We start from the raw sequence: 16920 nt of genomic DNA on the forward strand, positions 1-16920 counted from the left end.
CAAAGATTCTTTTATGCAACAACATCACGACACAGATAGGATTCTACTCAGAAAATACCACACTATTAATGAACAAGATAAAGGATGGCTCTCTTGCCACGCTTCTTGAGATGTGGGAGGAACTTGGTGAGTTAGTTTGCACAAAATGTTCCACAGTGTTAGTAAGCTGTTAAATGAACAGTACAACCTCGCTTTCACTCTCGAGCATGTCATTGGTTCAAAAGAAAACTCCTTCTGACAAAATATTTGAAACACAAGAGGACGCTAATTACAAATTCCTTGCAAGCAGTTCTGCTTCAACAACAAAATATTAAGAACAACGAAACGTTTTGAGATAAGTTTCTCTTTTAATCGGCAAGCACACCTGGGAGAATGTCATATTTGACGGAAAGGAAAAGTTTTGTCGTTTTCGATGGACATGGCGGAAAAGACGCTTCTGAGTTTGCAAAAAAACATTTTATGCAACAAAATCACGAAACACAAAGGATTCTACTCAGAAAATATCACACTAGTAATGAATGCGATAAAGAATGGCTTTCTTGCCACTCATCTTTACATGTGGGAACAACTTAATGAGTTAGTTTGCACAAAATGTTCCACAGCGTTAGTAAGCTGTTAAATGAACAGTACAACCTCGCTTTCACTCTTGGGCATGTCATTGGTTGAAAAAAAAAAACGTTCTCACAAAATGTTTGAAAGATAAGAGGGGCCTAATTACAAATTCCTTGCCAGTCTCTCTGCTTCAAGAACAAAAGGTTTTGAGATAAGGTTTTGTTTTACTGCATGCGCAAGTGCAATAGAGAGGATGTCATATTTGACGCAGAGCAAGCATTTCCTTGTCACGACGAAGCTACTAAGTTTGGAAAGAATTTTTATGCATCAACATCACGAAACAGAAACGATTCTAGTCAGAAAATACCACACTAGTAATGAATGAGGTAAACCATGGCTTTCTTCCCATCCATCTTGACATGTGGGAGCAACTTGGTGAGTTAGTTTACACAAAATGTTCCACAGTGTTAGGAAGCTGTTAAATGAACTGTAGAACCTGGCTTTCAGTCTCGAGCATGTCATTGGTTCAAAAGAAAACTCCTTCTGACAAAATATTTAAAACACAAGAGGGGGCTAATTACAAATTCCTTGCAAGCAGTTCTGTTGAACAACAAAACGTTTTGAGATAACTTTCTCTTTTAATGGGCAAGCACACCAGGGAGAAGGTCATATTTGATGCAGATGAAACGTTTCATCGTTTTCGACGGACATGGCAGAAAAGATGCTGCTGAGTTTGCAAAGAATTTTTTATGAAACAAAATCACGAAACAGAAAGGATTCTACTAAGAAAATACCACACTAGTAATGAATTCGATAAAGGATGGCTTTCTTGCCACTCATCTTGACATGTGGGAACAACTTGGTGAGTTAGTTTGCACAAAATGTTCCACAGTGTTAGTAAGCTGTTAAATGAACAGTACAACCTCGCTTTCACCAGGGTTTTCATTAGAAGCCGGCAACCGCGAACTCCGGTGGCTACTTTCGATATCAGCGCCGCCTACTTTTGCTGACTTTTGCCATTTGAACTCTCAAAGTTTACTTTGTCATTTGAAGGCTTTTAACATTGCATTGACATTGAAGTTATAAAAACAAAGGCACTCGTAAATGAAAGTTCCTTACTTTGATATTAGGTCTCATTTTTTGCTGTGGATGATTTTAAGTAAGGTCTTTTCAATGTATATCAACGCCAATCAACACTTTGGCATTTGCAGTCCGCCATGTTGATTACAGAGGCGAGAAGGACTGGTGGCAAATATGCCTAGATTACACGCTGTTTTCTCTTCCGGTTTTCCACGTGCTTAAAAAAAACAATGGCTGAGAGAAAGCGCGCTGCGGGCAATGGAAATCCTAGTATGGCATATTTTTCGAAGAAAGCACGGCCGCTTCCAGATGCAGGTGAGTGAGCATAAAATGTATTTGATTTTTTGTTTATATAGACTTGAAAGACTGCGAGTCAACACAAATCCTAACAACTGAATAAATTTCGTATGAATCGTGCAACTTTTGCCATTCTCAATTTCGTTTTCATTCTGTCCGTTCTTTTTCGGTTAAGCTGTGATCACATCATTTCAGTTCTGTCAAGGTCTGCTCAACAATCGGCAATTTTTGTGGATCGTTATAAAACTGTAGTTAAAAGTGTGGATGTTATAAGGTGCGTGATCCAGTGTGTGCGATAGACCTTTTCGTCTTGCACGCCAAAACTTACAGTAATGTATGGGAAAAGTCGGGAGTTTGATGCTCGTTAAGAAAGGTCGATATTCTGAAATTTCCATGAATTAGAAACTAAAGATACTAGCTAAAAAAGTTAACTTATTACAGTTGGAAAGATTGGTCTCACTGAAAAGGCCACAAATTAAGTTTTACTTTTAATATATTTATCTGTGAAACCGATCCGCAGTTCACGGAAAATTTAGAAGCATTTGTATAAAAGACAAAAAGTATGATTTCTCGCTTCTCGTCTAAGCTATACCCTTCAAATTTGATCATCAACATCTTTTGTTATGCATCTCCCCTTTGTATTTCATAGAAATTGCAGAATGTCAACCTTCCTCAAATTATCAAGCATCAAACTCCCGACTTTTCCCATATTTACTGTAAATTCCTACATTTGCACTGTGGAAAAAATTCTCATCCAGTTATGGTCCTTTTTTGATAGTCTGCAAAGAGGACTGCTGCTTAAGGTAAAGCAGTTATGGCTATAAAAGAAATAAATTTGTCTGCAAAGGAAAGAAAAAAAGTGGCAAAGAGCTTCAAAAAGGAATGCCGAACAAGATGGCTGTCGATGGAGAAGGCGATTGATGGGGTGTTTGACGATTTTCAGGCATTATGTCAAACTCTGCGCATCATGAAGGACGACGGTGATTCCTTGGCAACAGGTCTGTTAGATCAGATTGCAAACATCAAGTTCCTATCGATAGTTTATTTGTTGCATGCAGTGCTACCAGCACTTGCTCACCTAAGCAGAGCTTTTCAAGAAGGCAATGTTTCCTTTGCAGCTATCACCCCAGCTATCAAGTACACTGTTGAAACCGTACAGACCATAGCCTCAACAAACAAGCCCCTGCAGGATTTGAAGAAAGATCTCAGTAAAGGGGCAGACTTTCAAAATGTGACCTTCCGATACTTGCTGAATTCCATGAGCAGAGTTTGACATCTCTCACTCAGAAGTATGTAACAGCACTGAAAGAGAACATTGATAGTCGCTTTGAAAACAGTCTTCCTGTTCTAACAGCCTTTTAAATATTTGACCCCACAGCCGTTCCTGCAAGATCAGACCCGGCCTTCAAGGAGTATGGTGGTAATGACATCAAAACATTGGCAGATTATTTCTATAATGGTCACCACAGCAAAGCAGAAATGAAAGAAGAACTGTTGTGCGAATGGCAGAAATTCAAGTACAATCTTCTGCAAATGAAAGAGCAAATACCTTCCGAAGTTTTGAATCCCCAACCAAAGAAAGCCCTGGTTACAAGGTCCCCTACAGAATGGACTCTTGAAAAGATGTCCATGCGTGCCAGATATCAGCACTTTGTACCTGGTTTGTTGTATCTGGCAGAGCTGTGTCTTTCCCTTCCAGTGAGCAATGCTTGGCCGGAGAGAGGGGCGTCAGCAGTTAAGAGGATTAAGACACGAATGAGAAGTAGATTAAAGAATGACATGCTCGGTGCTTTGCTACACATCACATTGAATGGACCTGCAGTGAAGGAATCTGACCAACTAATTCAAGCCACTGTCAAAGAGTGGACAAGAATCAAGCCAAGAAGAAAAATCGCCAAATGAAAAGAAGCTGGGAGAGTCACATTTTCTGATGCTTCAGTGCAAGCTGATTTCGATCCTCCCTCCACACCTATCCTGCAGCTAAACACATCAGAGGATGAAGACATTGAAGCTCATCAAATTCGCATCCTAGAGGAAGAGGTAAATGCAGCTTTGAAGGCAATGAACCTACCCCAGCCTGAAAGCTCAGATGGTGACTCTGATTATGATTCTGTTTTTGATGACACTGTCTAAGACTTGATGAGATGTTTTTATTAACCCCCTTGTGAATGTGTTAGTAAGTGTTACACTGATGTGTATTTCCAGGCAGCTAATTTCTCAGAACACGACTAAACACAATTTCATGAAGTATCAGCTACAGCTTACTGGAAAAATCATGTACTGTAACTCAACTGAAAACAATTATTTATATTCACAACCTACCACTGTTTGCAAAGATTTTTTTATGCAACAACATCACGACACACATAGGATTCTACTCAGAAAATACCACACTAGTAATGAATAAGATAAAGGATAGCTCTCTTGCTACGCTTCTTGACATGTGGGAGCAACTTGGTGAGTTACTTTACACAAAATGTTCCAGTGCTAGTAAGCTCTTAGGTAAATGGCACATCTTCACTCTCAGTCTCGAGCATGTCATTGGTTGAAAAGAAAATTCGTTCTCACAAAATATTTGAAACACAACAGGGGGCTAATTACAAATTCCTTGCAGGCAGTTCTGCTACAACAACCAAATGTTAAGAACAACGAAACGTTTTGAGATAAGTTTCTCTTTTAATCGGCAAGCACACCAGGGAGAATGTCATATTTGACGCAGAGGAAAAGTTTTGTCGTTTTCGATGGACATGGTGGAAAAGACACTGCTGAGTTTGCAAAAAAAATTTTTTGCAACAAAATCACGAAAAAGAGAGGATTCTACTCAGAAAATACCACACTAGTAATGAATGCGATAAAGGATGGCTTTCTTGCCACTCATCTTTACATGTGGGAACAACTTGGTGAGTTAGTTTGCACAAAATGTTCCACAGTGTTAGTAACCTGTTAAATGAAAAGTACAACCTCGCTTTCACTCTCGAGCATGTCATTGGTTCAAAAGAAAACTCCTTCTGACAAAATATTTGAAACACAACAGGGGGCTAATTACAAATTCCTTCCAAGCAGTTCTGCTTCAACAACAAAATGTTAAGAACAACGAAACGTTTTGAGATAAGTTTCTCTTTTAATGGGCAAGCAAACCAGGGAGACCCTCATATTTGACGCAGACGAAACGTTTCGCTGTTTTCGACAGACACGGCAGAAAAGTTGCTGCTGAGTTTGCAAAGATTTTTTTATGCAACAACATCACGACACAGATAGGATTCTACTCAGAAAATACCACACTAGTAATGAATAAGATAAAGGATGGCTCTCTTGCCACGCTTCTTGACATATGGGAGCAACTTAGTGAGGTAGTTTACACAAAATGTTCCAGTGTTAGTAAGCTCTTAGGTGAATGGTACATCTTCACTTTCAGTCTCGAGCATGTCATTGGTTGAAAAGAAAATTCGTTCTCACAAAATATTTGAAACACAACAGGGGTCTAATTACAAATTCCTTGCAAGCAGTTCTGCTTCAACAACAAAATGTTAAGAACAACGAAACGTTTTGAGATAAGTTTCTCTTCTAATCGGCAAGCACACCAGGGAGAATGTCATATTTGACGCAGAGGGAAAGTTTTGTCGTTTTCGATGGACATGACGGAAAAGACGCTGCTGAGTTTGCAAAAATAATTTTATGCAACAAAATCACGAAACAGAAAGGATTCTAGTCAGAAAATACCACACTAGTAATGAATAAGATAAAGGATGGCTCTCTTGCCATGCTTCTTGACATATGGGAGCAACTTAGTGAGGTAGTGTACACAAAATATTCCAGTGTTAGTAAGCTCTTAGGTGAATGGTACATCTTCACTTTCAGTCTCGAGCATGTCATTGGTTGAAAAGAAAATTCGTTCTCACAAAATATTTGAAACACAACAGGGGGCTACAAATTCCTTGCAAGCAGTTCTGCTTCAACAACAAAATGTTAAGAACAACGAAATGTTTTGAGATAAGTTTCTCTTCTAATCAGTAAGCACACCAGGGAGAATGTCATATTTGACGCAGAGGAAAAGTTTTGTCGTTTTCGATGGACATGACGGAAAAGACGCTGCTGAGTTTGCAAAAAAAATTTTATGCAACAAAATCACGAAACAGAAAGGATTCTACTCAGAAAATACCACACTAGTAATGAATGCGATAAAGAATGGCTTTCTTGCCACTCATCTTTACATGTGGGAACAACTTGGTGAGTTACTTTGCACAAAATGTTCCACAGTGTTAGTAAGCTGTTAAATTAACAGTACAACCTCGCTTTCACTCTCGAGGATGTCATTGGTTCAAAAGAAACTCCTTCTGACAAAATATTTGAAACACAAGAGTGGCCTAATTACAAATTCCTTGCAAGCAGTTCTGCTTTAAGAACAAAACGTTTTGAGACAAGGTTCTCTTTTAATCGGCAAGCACACCAGGGAGAATGTCATATTTGACGCAGAGGAAAACTTTTGTCATTTTCGATGGACGTGGCGGAAAAGACGCTGCTGAGTTTGCAAAAAACATTTTATGCAACAAAATCATGAAACAGAAAGGATTCTACTCAGAAAATACCACACTAGTAATGAATGCGATAAAGGATGGCTTTCTTGCCACTCATCTTTACATGTGGGAACAACTTGGTGATTTAGTTTGCACAAAATGTCCCACAGTGTTAGTAAGCTGTTAAATGAACAGTACAACCTCGCTTTCACTCTCGAGCATGTCATTAGTTGAAAAAAAAAATCGTTCTCACAAAATGCTTGAAAGATAAGAGGGGCCTAATTACAAATTCCTTGCCAGTCTCTCTGCTTGAAGAACGAAACATTTTGCGCAAGCGCAACAGGAAGGACATCATATTTGACGCAGAGGAAGCATTTCGCTATTATCGAAGCTACTAAGTTTGCAAAGAATTTTTTATGCAACAATCTCACAAAACAGAAAGGATTCTACTCACAAGACTCATACTTGCTTTCATTGATTAGGAAATTGGTGCTAAGGGCTTGTATCACAGGATGGATCGGGTCCCGACTCCCCTACCTGAACATTTGAGGCCGGATAATTGGGAGACACACTAAGACGCTTGCTGGAAGCTAGCCTCAGTGCCACTTCTTTGTCTACGTATAGCCGCCCTTTGGAAATTTTACATCAATTTAACACAGGGCCCTTCGTCAGTACTCACATTTGCAGGCATTGAATTGGATTCCCTCAAATTCGAAGCCAGGCTTAATCAAGAAAAGGTAGACAAAGAAGACAAAGAACCTCGGATATCGGATAGATTGAAGTGGCTATGAACCACTAAACTCGGAAAAAAAATAACAAACCCCCCTCATTTCCATGGTTTCAATTCACAGTCGTTAGAAAGCATCGCTGAAAGCCCTGCAAGGGTTTTAGCGTAGCACCGCCATTCGTCACATTTTACGCACGGAGGGTCTAATTTTAATTACAATGCATAATTTTTGTAATGCTAATCTGTATTCAGGGTTAAGTGCAAAAAAGAATGGGTACATTCGGTGAATTAAGGAGAATATAATTATTCTCTGTTTCTGAAAAGGGTTACTGAAATTGAATACACTATTAAGGTTGTCATAAGACAGTGAACAATCCTTTCCATCACATACATTTGTTCATTTCTGGCCAATCAGCGAGAAAATTTCACCAAAAAACATTTTGAAAGATTATCTCAGATCTTTGAAGAGCTTTCCAAAGGAGTATTGTATTTTGGTTTGGCTTGGTTTATCATCCCTGTGGGTTGCGTTTTCAGCTAGTAGTTTAATTAATGCACTTACACGTTAACCCAATTAGATTGGCGTATCATTTTCTTCACTGAAAATAAAATTGGACCCCAAATACTGATGATTGCTTATTGATTGTAACAAGATACTCATTTGGTGATCCTAATGAGACTTGAGTTCAGAGGGGCAACAATTTAGTGGTGTGGTAAATTGGTAATAAACCTCCGTTACCGAGAAGAGTTACCTGGAACCACACTGTTGAGTATCAAGTTTCAGGAATCTGATTCGAAGTTACCATCCAGTTTTCCAAGAGGAATAATGTCGGATCAGTTTCTATCCGTAAGGCAGGTTACTTTTCCACACAAATATCCGGCAGTGATCGAAGAACTATTTTTCATCGGCATTCAAACATGAAGCATTTGTTTCTTTTGGTGTTCATGAATTCTTATCATGATGCAGCTTACATTCTCAGGCGACCAAGTGGCTTCCTTCTTGGAAGAAATGGGGGCCTATCTGGAAGGGTGCTTGGCCCAACTAGATGCTGTAAGTAGAATTCTCTTGAATGTGTATTTATGCTCCTACATGATTGCATAATATCTCACGCCCTTGTGGAGAAGGAGAAGGGGAAGGGGAAGGGGAAGGGAGAGGGGAGTTATTTTTATGAAATGCGTTACTTTTAAGCTAATGCTCTATTCTTAGTAATTTGTATCATCAATGTACTAAATCTTTTCTATTTTGTACCTACATTTAGGCCAGACCACAGATGGATTACCTTACCAGATGGAAAGTAATGATTCAGTAATTTTTCCCCCCAAATTTTATTTTCGGCCATTTGGACTTACTTTGATGTTATCTATCAACTTGTAAGGGACAACATGGTCATAGCAGTACATTTTATAAGACAGCCAGCCAATACGGATACCATAATTGGCAACAAGACAAACTCAGAAACGCCTTCTAGTACCACAGGTAACTTTCCATTATCTTCCTTGTGTCTTGGCATGTCAGAAGCCATAAGCCCACTAAAAAATAATTTTTTCGTTTCATCAGAAATCCACTAAATGTTTTATTTGATTCTTGACAGATCCATAAAGCAAAGGCAATGGAAAGGGAATGAAAGACCGTGAACGTGACAGAATGAAGGGCATAAATCATGATTGAGGGTTGTAAATATACGTGCTCAATAAAGTTTTGACGTTACTACTCTCCAGGCTCATCATTGTTATCCACTTACCACACCTTAATGGTATTAAGTCACTTCAATTTCAACATGCTTTTTTCTCCTCCCTACTTAACGTCTTATTGATAAAGTTGGTAAAACCAGCCCCAACTCCATTGATGAAGCATTGTCAAGTATCTCATTTCATGTGCTTCTGTCTCTGTGCAGTTGTTTGTTTCCCTGACGAAAGCATTGGGAGTAACTTTCAATGAAACAGAAACTTGTTGTGTTACTTTATGAACAATCCCCAAGATTCACCAGATTGAAATCTTTCACTATAACAACCAACAACTGCAGCAAGTAACAAACATCGTAACGGACATTATTTCCAAATGTCACGAAATGATATAACAGTCATACCAGGTTACACCATTTCAACTATAAACGTGTATGTATGTATGTATGTATGTATGTATTGTTCCCTGCTTCATGGCAAATGACACCTAAAACACGCGCTAAAATCAAGAGTGTATCGAAAGAGGAAGAAAGAAAGGGAAGGCGTTAAAAACAACCCGCACAACAAAGAAAAGAAATTTAGCACGCCTGCAGATTCAGGAAAAAGCTAGAGGGCAAAGAAAAGTATCTGAAAGAAGAAAGGGATCGCAAAAGGAAGGCTCAGATTCCGACTTAGTCTCTTTCCACCAATGATCAAAACCAGAGGAGGGCAAAAGGCAGGGTGAAAAAAAAAAAAGGATGATTATGTGTCCCCACAATTAACAAATGTAAGGGAAAATACGAAAGTTTCAGAAGAGGAACATGCAATGTTCGTTTTCTTCTGATGAAGATATGGACTCAGCCACGGACTCCTCTTTTTCGGCAAACATAGACAGGATTGTTGATTCACTATAGTGTATGTGCACAAGACGTCTTTTAAAAATCTATTATGCTAGCTTGTTACAGAATAAAGTGATCGCATCCAAAGTGTTGCCTATCTTTAGAAAATCGCTCCTTTCTAGCAGATTATTTTTGAAAACTGTATATGTGTATAGAAAGTTTCTTTGTTCGCTGAGCAAAAACAAACGAAAGGCAATATCCTACCGTTGAAAATAAATTGTTTGCGCCTTATGGGGTAATACGAAGGAAACTAAATGTCTGTTTCCAAGATCCCTGATAAGCCTTTCATGTTTTTTTAGACTTGTTATGCCAAAATAGACCAATTCGGTTAACTCAATGTTGTACCCAATTCAAATCCTCTGGGAATAAAACGTTTTGTTCCAAGAATTTCCATATCATTTAAATGTGAATGCTTCATTGTCATGCAAATTCACCACACAAAGAATCTTAACCCCGAGAGATTTGAATTGGGTACAACATTGAGTTAGCCGAATTGGTCTATTGAGCAGCCCGTCACCCTAAAAATCGTAGCCAAACATTATGCTGGTGTCTGCGCATTATGCTCAAATTTTAGCCCTTTTCCTGCTCCTGCACAGACCAGGTACCTCCATGGGTTAACAACGCAACGCTTTTATCTTCCTAGTAAAATGCAAGAAGCAACAACAACAAGCTCTAAACAGCACTAAAGGAATTTGATTCTTAGATCCCTCTCTGGAACATATTTCAATTGCCATCTATCTATTGGGTTAGCAATCGATATTGTCGTGAAGAGACATTTCTCTAACAGACGTTTCATCGAAATCAATGAAAGATAAATTTTGTAGCATTACAAAACGTGCATTGTGCTTGATGCTTTAACTTTAGCATTACCAAACTTATGCAGGCATAATGTGTCTAAGCCTATTGCAGTAATGACCCATGTACCCAAGGGTGATGCGAAATAATCCGTTATCATCAGAGGGTCAAAGCAAGAGGTCAAGAAGGCGGATGAAAGGTTGCGCAAGGAAATACGCCCACGTTTGCAGTGAGAACAGGTTTGCGCAGGAATTCTTAAAGCGAAAGGAGGGGTGAATATTTTGCAAGAATGATGACGACTCCGGCGATGTTTTTGGAATGAAGTAAGACTAATGCTCGTGCGTCTTAGATCTAGGTAACTAGGCAACCAATCAAAAAGAGGGTAAGGGGTAAGATCCCGTACCCATTTTCAGCCAGCCAGGCCTGCTACACAGTCTGTCTGTTTCAGTTCTTCTAAAAGCAGTTTTTGAAATGTCTGAACTCTATAGCTCTCTGTTTTGCGACATAGCGCCCAAGAGAGCAGAGGCCGACTCACATTCCGCCGCAAACTCTTTGTTTACTGACAGCTTTATGGATTTGGCGAGATTAATAAGAGCCTTTGTTTAGGGCCATATGAAGGTGCCACAAGAATCGTCTGAAGTGCCTGAAGTAGGCGTCAACAAGCGCTTGGACACAGAGCTGCATGAGTATTTGCAGCGCACAAAAAATATGAACAAAAACAACGCAAGTGTACCTAGTGTTTCACATTCTTAGTTTCCAAAAACAGCCATTTTTTTCTATAGTTTTGTTTCTTTGTTCGCCAAAGGACTTCAGAAAAGAAAGATATGTGGCTAGATTTTCAAGAGAAAGTTGGCAATTGGTTTTAAGGTTGGAGCAAGCCCACAATCTCAATAAATACTTCTTCAAGTGGCCAACAGCAAAAACGGCAGAGGAGGAAGTATTGACGTCCCTTAAGGATTTGGAGACAGGCCAGAAGAAAATAACAGACTTGATAAAACCCACAACGGTAATTACTCTTCAATAGCAACACTGGAGCTTTCAGTGACAATGCACAGGATTTACGAGTTTTTCTCTATGGCCTGCACTTGATGTTTGCTTCTGCTTAGGATGCCACTGTAACCGCAGAAGAAGAGAAATACAGTGGAAAGTGGAGAAATGAGAGACGAAAGCTTGTAAGTTGTCCGAGGAACGTCACTTCTTACAGTTCTTTCAGTCAAATATTCTTTTTACAGAATTTAAAAATGAAGATCTTCAAGAACAGATCGAAGCTGAAAGGAGGAACAACAAATTGGTAAAGTGATGATAAGTGTACAATGATATAACAAGAAGGCCCTCTCAAAGGGAGTGCTGAAACTAGAATGGTACAGACTCTCAACATAAAAAAATTGCCACTTTGAAAAGTGCATGTAGTTTCATCGAATTTGTGTTTCATTTATTGCATGTTTTGAATAGCTTTAAAGGCAAAACCAAGTTAATTTTCAATACCAAATGACCGATATAAAGCTCGAGATTTTGTCTGGTTAGCATTTCAAAATAACGCAGAATCATATACGAAAAAAATTCAATGTCAAATCCGGCTCAAAAGCAAGTCGCAAAGCATAGCTGCGACGACTTAAAACTGATACAAAACCAACAACTGTACAAAATCCTACAAACGATAGTCAACAAACTAGGCAACAAACCAGGGCAATGGACACTCCTTGCCTTGCTAGGACCATAAGGAAAGACTGAGGAATGCCCATCACTAAACGCGTCGCATGTAATCAGGAGTAACTTTCGGCAATCCGAACATCACGAAAATTGGACTTACTTTCAGTGGACGACGTGGCAAAGTAGGTATTAGCTTCTTAAAAGCTGCAATCACAAACAGGAAAAATACTTTGAAATGTTTTACCCTTTTTATGATCTTCTATTGCTCTTGTTTAAACAATTAATAGAACAATTTGCAAAATAACCTATTGAAATGTCACATTTGCACAGTTGAAGGAGCGTGATTCAAAACTGATCATTACAACAGAGCAGAAAAAGCAGTCTCTAGCCAAGGAGAAAGAAACAGCAACAGAGCTGCGTGCTTCTCTAAAACAGGTTAGTCTCAGAAGGGTGTTTTCACATTGTTTTCATTGTAGTCGAAGAATAATAATAATTTATTACTTATTAGGTGCAAATTAACATCTGAATATGATCAAATGCGCCTTGCAACTAAAACTACTCCTAATAATTACAATAAAATAGACTTTAAAATACTTGAAATTAATAACTTAAAAAGTAGTCAATCTAAAATCAACAGGCAAAAGCCTTCCTAAATAAATAAGTCTTTATAATTCGTTTAATAACCAAAGAGTCATCGATGTCTCTAACACTTGCAGGCAGGCTGTTCCACAATACAGGGGCAGCTGTTTGGAATGATCTGTCTCCCAGAGTTTTCTTTTTTTTTCTTATGGGCAACTGTAATAGTAGTTCTTTAGAAGGACGAAGCTGGTATTTACATTTATCCTTTAATCGAACTAGATTACAGATATAGGACGGTGCCAGTTGATAAATTGCTTTAAAGTGCATATGACAGGAAATTTTTTTTGCTTATTTTCTTAGTTTGGCATGTATAAATAACGATTCCAACATTCAAAACGAATAAAAAGAAATTGCAAACCGGAATCTGGGACCTAGTTTATGCGTCGTGACGTAATGTTGTGGACACGAAGATTTGTCCACGTGAGGAATTCATGAGGAAATTACAGGCAACTTGTCAAAAAGTAGTGTTGTTCTCGCGTTCTTCTCGACTTTGGACAATTTTTTTGGTAAAAATGTCGAACGATTCTGAAGAAAGTATCACTTCCGAACCTTCTGAGAGCTCTGACCGAGGGGATTCAATGGAAAATCGATCGGCTATGTTGCTGAACCGTACAAGGAAGAATCTCTTGCGAGTGATGATGGCGACAGTGAAGAAGACGAGGAAGAAGCAGATGCGGACGGATTAACTCCAGCAGTTTTGGAAAGCTGATTCGAGGGGCAAATAACAGTTCGTGAATGGTAAGTGAAGGTTTTTAAATATCACGAGCGTGCTTCTGTTGATAATGAATAAAGCATCGTCTTGTTGTAGGTGCCAATGTCAACAATGCAGCGACCAACAACTAGAAGGTGCTCTGGAGTTTCGTTGCTGTCGCGAAGTTCTCCCTGCATTGAGAAAACTAACATTTGATGGTTCAATTGAAAGACTCAATTGTGTCACCCAGCACGAGGACTTCGAGGCCCTCACCAACAGAACAGTCCTACTACAAGTTGCTCCCTTATTGCGGGATAAAAATGGAAGAGGCTACAGACGACGAACTGGAGTGACTGAAAACGAGTATGTTTTCTTGGTGTTAATGGTTTTTTTTCTTCTATGATATTTTTTGCGTATTTGTAACAGTGCAGTGTAACAGCAGTGATGAATACACTGACACTTTAATGATTTTTTTCCGTGAATAATCTAAGCAATATATGTATCTTCACTGCAGCAAAGCCAGTAGCTTGGGCCTGTCCGTTGTTTTACTCCCTCCCTACAGGATTTTTCGCCTCGCCATATTAATTGTACTTCACTTTTATCGATAGGTTCATAAGAAGTGTTGCCTACAGATGGGTGGTGAGGTGGATGTTCGGATACATGGGGTGGGACAACACCAGGCCCTTACCCGCTTGTGTTTATAATAGTCTGAGGACAAAGTATTCATCACACAATGTACGAGGGTATGCTACTGCACAACAAAGAGAATAGACTGGAAAATATCAAAAAATCATTGTTCTAAATAGTAAAATAATTTCAAGTCATTGTTTACGATAGTCATACCCATGATTGACTGATAATTGTATGGTACTGATATAGACGTACATCTGTAGCTTTTGTGCATGGCTCACACTGAAGAGATTGCAATTTTTTTTTGAAGCACTTCACCCAAATATTTATTACGTAGTTCCAAAAAATATTCATAGCCCCCCCACCCCCCCCCCCCCCCCCATGGAAGGGAATTAGAAATTCCTAGGGGGTGGGTGGTTATCAAAGACCACAAACTTTAAAGTAATGTATGGAGTTTAATTGAGTGGGGTGGAGTACTCGTATAAAATCCATTCCATGGGGTTGTATGGATATTTTATGGAACTATTGTTTTGTTACTTTAACCATCTTTGTTTCTGTTTTAACCTACTTTGTACTATCTTTCTCGCTCTTGCCACTAGAAGCTAAAAGGTTCACTTTGCTCAAAGGGCAACCCATAATTCAATTCGTTTTCTTCAACAAAGGCAAGTTGTTTAAGTTTGAGACAAAAAATATAATATGGTGATGTAAATAGAGGTCAGTTTACTTTTAATAAAAAAAAGCACTACATTGCAGTTTATTTCCTGTTTGTCCTGATTTTCTCTAGGTTTGGATAGAACTCATAACTTTCCTTTGAGCTTTACATCTTGTATATTGATTTATGTTGTTTATTTATAATTCAACTTTTGTTTGTGTGGCGAAAAAAAAAGAACAATTCAAAACAGGTACATTGGTAGAATTTTCAGTCCAACATAAAACTGTTATTACTAAAGCTTTTGTCGCCAACAATAACATATATGAGCAAGTTCCACTGTTCAAAAAAGGCAACTTTGACAAACACATTTGGCATTTGTTCAATGGCGTTTTCCGTTTGAAAGACCTCGTGCAGGACGTTTGGAGTTTCTACTAGCTCGTGTGGAAGAAGGAGCCTTGGAACGAGAAGCTGGTTGTGACTGCTTCGTTCTCTTTAATAATGTATCCTGCTCCTCAGCTGCAAAAATAGAAAATAACAGTTCAACATCAACTTACAAAAGTAAAAATCAAACTTATTTGATGAATTTGAATATTTTCATTTATGTTTCACTTGTATCATAATTAATACTTTGATGGAAAATGTCAAATATCTTACAACATTACAAAACAACACAACCTCAATTAAAAATGACGAGAGAAACCAGTGTCGGTAAGATAACAAATTAGCTGTAGATATTGATGTAAACCTTATCAATAAACAAGAGGATGGAATTTACCTGATGGAAAAAGTTTAGTGCTTATAATCTGCCTTTCCCTGTGGGATGTCACTGCCTCGTCTTTACTTGCTCTATTGGGAAATTGTGATGTTAGGGAATCAGGGGCTTTTGCTGAATATCTGTCAAATGTCTCCTTCAGTGTATTCTTGGGCAAGTTGAACATTAAGTTCTTTAACTCATCTGCATATTCTGAAATGGTATCAAAAATTGTATTAGTGTGCCAATCCCCCCTGGGGAGGTACTCCCAAGAAATTTGTTTATGACCTGATACCAGCTATTAGTTGCCAAATGGCAGCAAAATGGAAACAGCTGGAAAACCATACCATTTGGGAACGCACATACCTTTACAGACCATATCATACAGTACCAAGGGATAAAATAATAAATAAAGCTCATATCGGTAAAAAAAATACCAGGGCAATGTTCTTAAGTTCATCTCCAGTCAACTTGCAAAATTTGGGCTAGTTTTAAGTAAAACTGAAAATCGACCGAAATTGTCACTTACTAGGTTTTTGCATCCAGCCCTTCAATTTATAGGTGTTGTGGTTCAAGTTTATCCTTGGTGGAAATTTTTTTTTCAAATTATGAAGCATTATCATATACAAAAACAAAGTAAATACATTTCTCACACACAACTGGTAGCCATGCCAAGCCGAAACACGCAACTAGGTCAGGCTCAAAGAACGGCAACAAGAAAACTGAAAGCTACAACACATCATATGAGCTAGACCCCCCGCACACACTAGCACCCGACTCCCAGATGTGTGTGAGAAAAACGTTTTCCGCTTCATTCGTTTCTCAGCCAGTGGAAGACAATACTGAGTCAAGAGTTTCTTGAATAACATGTGAAGCTTAGATAAGGTCAACAGTAATTCTACATAATTATGGGCCAAGCGCAGGGCTGTGCACTAAGGGTGCCCCAGGTGCCTCAGGCGACTAAGTTTTGTCCTTGGGCGACCAGTTTAACTTACTTTTTTCATACAAGTATTGTGCTGGGCGCCCTGGATCTCATGGTTTGAAACCTTTGGGCTCCTTTTAATTTTTTTAGAGAACACCTTTGCAAGCATCTCATTTGAAGCTTATTCCTGCAACTAGGAGGACTTCTACTCCCCATCACAGGTTTAACCCAGCCTTGAATTTACCAGTGGTATCTATTTACAGTAACATGAAGCTTAGACATGGAGTTTAAATAGTGCAGATTCATACCATAGGTTGGTGGACAAGTCTGAACTTGGGGTAAGAAACTTTGTAATATTTGTCACCATTCTTGTTTGTCTGTTTCTCTCTGTTTACATTCTCATTAAAGTGGAGGCTTGCTAAAATATGTCTGTAAACAGAAATGATGCTGCATGGTAAGGTT

General features: G+C 38.7%; 1 pseudogene; it reads left to right on the plus strand.

Annotated features, from left to right (window-relative positions):
- The first annotated feature begins 8128 nt into the window (after positions 1-8128).
- On the plus strand, positions 8129-14274 carry LOC137995847 (uncharacterized; annotated as a pseudogene).
- The last annotated feature ends 2646 nt before the right edge of the window (positions 14275-16920 follow it).

This window comes from Montipora foliosa, chromosome 3, assembly GCF_036669935.1.
Source record: "Montipora foliosa isolate CH-2021 chromosome 3, ASM3666993v2, whole genome shotgun sequence".
Taxonomy (NCBI): domain Eukaryota; kingdom Metazoa; phylum Cnidaria; class Anthozoa; order Scleractinia; family Acroporidae; genus Montipora; species Montipora foliosa.